This window comes from Megalobrama amblycephala, linkage group LG10, assembly GCF_018812025.1.
Source record: "Megalobrama amblycephala isolate DHTTF-2021 linkage group LG10, ASM1881202v1, whole genome shotgun sequence".
In the NCBI taxonomy this organism is placed as follows: domain Eukaryota; kingdom Metazoa; phylum Chordata; class Actinopteri; order Cypriniformes; family Xenocyprididae; genus Megalobrama; species Megalobrama amblycephala.
The window spans coordinates 29,181,163-29,190,040 of record NC_063053.1 but is presented as its reverse complement, the minus strand read 5'-3'; positions in this window follow the sequence as shown (position 1 = coordinate 29,190,040).

The following is an 8,878-nucleotide window of genomic DNA, read 5'->3' as shown; positions in this document are numbered from 1 at the left end:
TTAAATGATACCTTTCCTACTGAAAAAATTAATACCTTTAATGCATTCTTGCCATTCATTTACATGTTTAGTCTATATAGGTTTGCGTGTTTAAGTGTGTATGTGTGCAGAAGCTTGGTCTTTTTAAAAAAAAAAAAAAAAAAAAAAAAAGTGATATTTGCCAAATTACTTGTCTGGTCTGCATAATACAGAAAAATTAGTTGTGTCCGTGGATCTATGCGAACCAATAATTTTGAAAACGTTTTAGCTATACATAGGGAAAGGAAAGGGAAGGAGGCCTTCGCAGGGGATAGTTTAGTTGACACTTCAGGGCTGCGTTATCATCATGTCTAGGCAGGTTGTGGCAAACCTCGGGATAAACAGAGAGAGACTAATATCTACTGTTTGTTTTCTCGCACAAACGGATCGTTTCATGTCTTAGGACATCAATGTGTTTAATCAATGTGTTTAATTGCAGCACGAGCTGCAGGGTTTAATTTGGATTTGTCTGTGCATGTTTTTTTTTACTCTTATAGATGAAGTTCCCATTGCCATGGATTATACGACTGACGTACTGCAAGGGTGGGAGTTAAAAATCATCATTTGTGTTCTACTGAAGAAACAAAGTCACCTACATCTTGAATGCCCTGGGGGTAAGCAGATAAACATCAAATTTTCATTTTTGGGTGAACTATCCCTTTAACAATATTAAGAAGAGGATCTATGACCTCTGGAAGCATCTCTTTCAATAGCTTATTCGGTATAGGTTCTAACATACATGTTGTTGATTTTGATGATTTAACAAGCTTAGATAATTCTTCCTGTCCTAAAGCAACGAATGAATGGAATTTTTCCTCAGGGACACTACAGTGCACTGTCTGACGTAATACTGTAGCAGACGGTTGCATGGTTATAATTTTCTCTCTAATATTGTCAATCTTGCAATTAAAGAAGTTCATAAAGTCATTACTGCTGTTCTGTATAGAAACATCAGAAGTTGAAGCTCTATTTCTCGTTAATTTAGCCACTGTATCAAATAAATACCTAGGGTTGTGTTTATTTTCTTCTAAAAGATTTGAGAAATAAGCAGATCTATCAGTTTTTAAGGCCTTTCTTTACTCACTCATTCTTTCTCGACGAAATGCGAAGAACTTCTAGTTTTGTTTTCTTCCAGCTGCGCTCCATTAAAAACAAAACTGATATTATCCTACAATTCTTTGTACACATGCACAATACCTCTTTTTTAACATGATAAAAGAAAAAAGCCATTGTCAAACATCAGGAACCTGCTGTGTTCAGAATGGAAAGTAAGTCAGCGCCTGTTGTCCTGAATAAATCTTTAGATGCTATGATGTTTTTTCAGAAACTCTAATTGTGTCAGCAACCCTTTTATAGCACTTACACAGTTTATTGCAGAAAGTATTGTGGCAGTTTGCACAGACATTTAAATTTGCTGAATATTTCAAATACAAATCCACATACAAATACCCTATGGATGTGGGCATCATCATCAAAGAGGCTTTCCTGTGGAAAATACATTCTTAAAAAAATGATCTGCATGATCTGTTGTACAGAACATAATTTATTTATTTATTTATTTATTTTTATTTATTTATTTATTTATTTTCACTGCTTACTAAGAAAATAATCTGCAAGGATTTAACTGGAAAAACCTTTATACCAGCAGCTGAGAAATTGAAATCTTCTGACCCAATAAATAAAAGCATCTGAAATTCTCATTTAAGTTGAAATTATTTCATCATACGACACGCAAAGAGATGACAGAGTTAAAAGAGAGACATCAAACTATATGAAGAAGGCTGCCTAACATTTCTCGTTAAAAAAAAAAAAAAAACAATTTTTCTATTTAAAAACGAGAAATTAATAGCAGTGTAATAAAAAGAGTCGCGTTTTTGAAAAGTTAACTAATTTTAACGAGTTAAAATGTCTCGTTTTTAGAACGCTGCATCATGCGCGAGTGGAATACAAAATCGCATTTTCGCGACAGCGTGAGGTAAACATTGGAGCGATGTTTTGAAGGATTATCACATCATAAAAAAAAAGGTAAAAGTTTCCAGACTATCTACAAATAAATTTTACTGAACTGAATCAACACTGAACTGACCTCAGCTGAACAATGACACTATTTTCTTTTTATAGCTGCTTTATAGGAAAATTGATCTCGGTTTGCATCATTAAATCATTATTTTCTTGTTTATCCCTGTGAAGCTGCTTTGAAATTATATATACTGTATAAAGTGCAATATAAATAAAAGTGTCTTGACAATGTTATACGAGAAAAATATTGCACAACTTTTAACAAGTTAGCTATCATTATGTACCTCACTGACAAAAGGGGCATGTAGAAATATAGTGTAGCCCTGGGGTTCTTAACTCTTGCCATCAAGGTCCACTTTCCTGTAGAGTTTCCTGTCAAACACACCAGCCCATGCTAATCGAGGTCAACCTTTGATCAACTTTGGAGCTAAATTCTACAGGAAAGTGAACCTCGAGGGCCCCTAGTGTAACGTACGGAAGCGTAACAGCGGAGCTGTGGAACCAAGTGCAGGCTTTATTAACAAAAAAAAAAAAAGAGTGTAGTCGAACAGACAGTAGGTCAATCACCAGCAAACAGTAAAAGGAAGGGCAAGGCAAAAGAGTAATCCAAAAACAAAGGCAATGGTCAAGGCTGGCAGCGAACAATCATAAAACACAGGCATGCGAACATAAAACTAAACAATACTCAGTAATGTGTGCGTTAGAATGCAGCTTATAAAGTGTCACTGATGGGAAACAGGTGTGTGTGATTAGTTCCTAGATGGGGAATTGTGGGAAATGGAGTCTATATGACAATATTGATGAACACAGACCCAGGGCACATATTACAGAGCCCCCTCTCAAAGGAGTGGCTTCCAGACACTTCTAAGCAGTCCAGGAGGGAGGTGGAGCAGAGGCGGAACAGGGGGAGGGATGGTGGGCCAGACCCGTGGAGTGAAAGAGGGCCTGGAGACTGTGGAGAACCAGGGAACCAGGGAGGAGCAAGCTGAGCATATGACCAGAGTGGATCAGATAGATTCAGGCGGCCAGGGCGGAGCAAGCAGGGTTCTGAAGTAGACTCATGGACTGGAGCGGGCTCTGGAGCGAATTCTTCAACTGAAGTGTAGTGCACAGCCCAAACACACCAGATAGCCATTGCTGTAACAGGGAGTGCGGTTGTCAGTGGGACCACCTCTGCGACTCCCAGACTTGATACCACCATAGAGATACCAGCTGCTTGCACTGACATCAGTGGTGTGTCCTGTAGACTTGAAGCCAGTCTCAAATGCCTAGGGGCTGCCTTAATGGCTTCATGCACAACGCTCATGATGACCGGGAATACTGACATGGCGTCCATGATGGCTGAAGACTCCGGCAAGGCACCCATGAAGGCTGGAGACTCTGGCATAGTGCCCGTGAAGGCTGGAAGCTCTGGTGTGGTGGTGGTGATGGCTGAAGGCTCTGGTTTGGCGGCCATCTTGGCTGAGGACTCTGGCGGCCATGATGGGACGAGACTCTGGAATGGCGGCCATGATGGGACGAGACTCTGGAATGGCGGCCATGATGGCACGAGACTCTGGAGCCGACAAGCAACAACTGAAGTGCAGAGGTTAAAAATAGACAGGTTAAGAAGGGGCTGATGAGGGACAGGTGTTGGTGATTTGATGTCATGGGAACTAATGAGGGTAACTATGGTGACAAACAAGGTACAAGGCAAAACAGGAACCAAACACAGGAAGTGAACACAGAAACAATGGGAACTAAGAATATACTTCAACATAAAAGTCTTTACAAAACACAAGACTGAAAACCAGGATCATGACACCTAGACTACTATCCACCCTAATTTTCAAATCATAATTAAGCTATTTATTTTGGATGTGCAAAACTTATGATTTTTCAGGCCACAGGTAAATAACTAAAGGAATAACAAAGGGCAGTAAATGGTACATTTATTTCCCCTATACAAACCACTCTGTTCGATTATGATAATAAATTAATATAAAAACAAATACTAATTTGCAACATCAAGCAGCATAACGCACTGTTAAAAATGGCTGCACCTGCTCTTACATTAAAGTCGCGATAAAACATAAGTAGAAAAGTAGAAAGTATAAAAGCAAAAAAGTGGACGAGGCCATGTCGCGTGTCTTCTTCCTAGGGACACTGGACTTCGGGAACAATGTTTAAAATTTATGTTTAATTCTGTTCCTGACAATTATAATGTTTATTTAGCTGTCTGTGCTGCACATTTTACGGAAGACAGCTTCCAGAATCAACACGAGTTCAATGCTGGATTTGCACAAAGGCTATTACTGAAAGATAGAGCAATTCCCACTTTAAAATCAAAAGCTGCTGTTTATGGGCCCTAACCGGTAAGTATGTTTTATTTTTTTATAAAGTTATATAGTTTCTGGAACGTAAACAAAGACCAAAGTGGTTTGGCTTTTGCTAGCCAGTTAACTAAATTCTATTTCATACTTCTCCAACAAACACCTACAAACACCAACAAACTTCTATGTAATCACACCAGCGAACTTCTGTTGGTGTTTGTTGGCATTTCTGTTATCAGTGTACAACATTGTTTCTTTACAGCTTTTATGTTGTGTTTACCCACATGCTCGTTCATGCTATAAATGAAACAATACAGTCATGTATTCAGCTACAGTAAAGCTTTAATCAGAACACTATGGGGCAGCAGCAACATTTACAAGTCACAGCATATCTAAACACTTTGACACAAATACAAACAAAAATACTTAACATTCATAAACGTCCATTAAAAGCCGTGCTTGCAGAGGTTCTGCTTGACCCTCTTCATCATTACTGCTACCTGGGTTTGATTCGGGCTCAAATTGATACGGCAATATTGACACCATTATTTACGTTTCCACCGAAGCAAAGACTGGACTTTGACCGAAGCACATGCGAAGTTTGCCCGTAATGGTAAGGGGCGTGGCGTTTCCAGACAACGTGAATCGTGTTTTTCAACGGCTCTGGTGACAACGTATTCCAATCTTAGTCCATTGCGTATTTCTGAGGGATGTGCTTCATAGAACCAGGAACTCAACAGAGCGTTTTTAGGAGAAGGGAAACAGCAGTGTAGAATAAAGGTAAAATATATGAAAAATATGTTCACAATATGATTGTTCACAATGTGATTGATCTACAACATGCATTTAGATAGAGTGAATTTTTATTTCATGCCAACTTTTAAAATAAGGTTGATGCTAGAAAATCAACATTACATTATGTCACTACAGGCATTCCTTTAGCAAGGCTGAGCATGGTTATCTAATGGTACAGAGAAATAAGAGCTGTAGGCTCTGTTTACACCTTGGATCACTAGTGGACAACGCTAGATACAGGTTTAAACTGGATCTAAAGAGCTTGTCCAATTTTTACAACTGACAGAAGGGGTCAAAAGTGGACAAAAGAGATGGATTAAAATACCAGGTGTAAAGGAGTATGTCTATCCCTCGTCTAGTGATCCATTCGACCAAAACACACCTTAATACCAGGTGTAAACGGGCCCATAAATGTTTTCTAATTGTACTATACTGAATTGTGCACAAATACAACTGGAGCCACATATAAAATATTCCAGCATTGGAAAAATACTCCAGTGTCTTGTTATAAAGCTGTTTTGTGCTCCTGTTTGAAACACTTTCTCCAAACTGTCACCAGATCAGTTCCTTCTGCTACCATCATGCATTGACCATTGAACCTTCAGCTTTATGAAAGGTGTATGGGATGACACAGCATGCTGATACACACTGGTGCTGCTCTCTCCCCCAGTGGTTCCATTCTCAGGAAGAACAGTGAAACCTCAGAGTAAAAACAGCATTGTTTTCTCAAACAATCAAGACTTTTAAAGCCTACAACAATTTACTCATTCACAAACAGCCTCAGTGCAGAACACTTCTCATGTTTACTGTTGGTGAGTGAGTGCTTGACCTTTCAGTATCCCAGCAGCCCACAGCAATGTGAATTGTGAAGGCAAAGTCATGTCCTTACTGCCACCGTGACACTGCTGATTTGACAAAACAAGACCAGGACAAGACCCCAGATGGGGAAAAAATCAGGCCTAAACAAACTCAAAGGAAACCACTTCCTTTACCAGTATTTCCTCCCTTTCTGTGCTTAAATGTCATTAGATTAAATCGGTAACACTTTACAATAAGGTTCCATTTATTAACATTAGTTAACAACATTAGACACATTAGAAAAATACTTCTAAAGCATTCATTAATCGTAGTTAATGTTAGTTTCAACATTTACTAATCCATTATTAAAATCAAACATTTTATCCTTTGTTAGCTAGTATGAACTCACAATGAACAATTGTATTTTTATTAACAAAGATTAATAAATACTGTAACAAATGTATCGCTCATTGCTCATAGTTAAAGCTGCAGTCCGTAACTTTTTTTGGTTAAAAATGATCCAAAATCAATTTTTGAGCAAGTACATAACCAGCCAGTGTTCAAAACTATCTCATTATCTTAGCTCGATTCACAACGGTAAGCTTGTAATAATGTTTTATAATAAGAGCGACATGGTGGATTTCCGCGGGAATTTCGAGCATGAAGCTGTTCGTCATTGCGTCATTCTGTCACGTCCGGAAACAGAAAGGAAGGAGTCCCATTCAGGCTAGTCGGTTTTATCACGTGAAGATGCTGCTGGTAGCGGCACATTTATAGCCTTTTCTCACAGCAGCTGATATAATTAAACTTATCATTTTGATGGCGGATTGTAATCCAGAAAGGTCCAATCACCAGTGACAACTGGAGATTCAGACTTTGGTCTGTAGAGTGGCTACAGAAATTGAAATCTACAGGTAACACTAATATACACATAGTCATAGCAATGATGATGTTGTTAACATTAACAATTTGAGAACAACAGTAATAATAACAGTAATAGTAATACAGTAATAACAGTAATTTGCACGGTTTGGCATGATCCGAGCTAAGCGATCGTTAGATTTAATCATCATTGGCAGCACAATTTATTGTAGGCCTGATGCTTTTTTCCTCAGTTGGCCAGAACAAAAGTGACATGTTACTTACTTGTTCAGATGATATTTTCCAGTGAAAATTCTTATATTGGTCATACTTTCAAGACGTAGAATCTGTGATTCTGAAATACAGTATCCACACCGGTGCGGTGACTGACAGCAAACATTAGATTCATCCGCGTGACGAGCTGACTGCAATTGCAGGTTTCAAACAAGAGATGGCGACAAAGAGGAAAAATCGCGGACTGCAGCTTTAATGTTAGTTAAAGGTGCAGTGTGTAAATTTTAGCGGCATATAGTGGTGAGGTTGCGAATTGCAATATAGAAAAGCTACGGTGGCCAACACAGGACAAAAATGTCGTCATCTGAGACAGCAAAGAGAAGCCAGTCAAGCAAATGCGCACTGTAGAGCAGTTTGTCCGTTTAGGGCTTCTGTAGAAACATGCCAGCGCAAAATGGCGATTTAACATGTAAGGGGACCTGCGGTGTATGTAGATAGAAATGGCTCATTCTAAGATAATAAAAATATAACAGTTCACTATGTAAGGTCTTTATACACCACTGAAAACATATAGTTATGTATATTATATTGCATTTCTGTCAATAGATCATCCTAAAATTTACACATTGCACCTTTTATGCGTTAACTAACGTTAACTAATAAGACTCTATTGTAAAGTGTTACCATTAAACTAAACCTGCTTCAGTGCAAATACTTAAAATCATCTGGCCAGACAGTTTTCGTTTAACAGATTAATAATCTATTCAGTCAGAATAATCTATTTTAGAAACAATTTAACACAACTTTTAATGCCTCTGAGCTCAGACTGTAGCCGGGCAGAGAAAACAGATAAATACATCCAGATGTTCTTGCCGTTTGTAACTGGAGACCACTGGACCTAAACAGATCTCTCAGACCCATAACATACAGGGCCAAAACTCAATCTTTAACCTTCACAGCTTTATATTTGCAGGATGCATTTGCTTCAGTTTCTTTTTTAGCTTATATGTATGGCATTGCATGCATCTTAAAAAATTCCAACACAGGCTCATTGGAAAAACAGGCATAAAGAACTCAAAGACTTATAGAAGAAAGTTTCATGCTTGCTTCAGCAAATGCATTTTTATGTAACGTTTGCTTTTGATAACACTATCAGAAATGAAATGCCGCTATACGTAGAACAACCAACGTAATAAAACATTGCCAGATTTATGTTAATCTGTTTCGCTTTTAGTGTCATTTCACGTTGAAAGTGTCGCGAAACTTGCAAGGCTCAACGTAATCATTTAGCAGAAATGTCACCACAGGCACTTTTTTTTTTTAAATTAGCGCTGGGTTGAAAAAAAAACCCATAATGATATATGCAAAAATGCAAACGTGTCTTTCATGCTTTACAGAAGAGTGCTCACACAATATGGTTACAACATAAAAATTATTTATGAGGATACTTCCTGTGTCCTCATAAACCAAATGGCTTAAAAAACATACTAAACTGTGTTTGTTCGTTTTTTTTTAATTCAAAAAATGCAGTTTCCTGTGATGGGTATAGGTTAGGGGTAGGGGTAGTGTAGGGGGATAAAATATACAGTTTGTACAGTATAAAAACCATTATGTCTATGGAAAGTCCCTGTAAACAAGTATGTGTGTGTAATCATATTCCCTAGCAGCGCATAGGCTACAATGCTGCAGTCAGAAGAAAATCACTGCATTTTTAGTAGTTCTTTCATTTCAAAATTCAAAGTGAAAATTATGAGAGAGTGTGTGTGTGTGTGTGTGTGTGTGTTTGTATATATATGTGTGTGTGTATTGTGAGGCCTCCTCAGGAAATGGGTTTGGGTGGA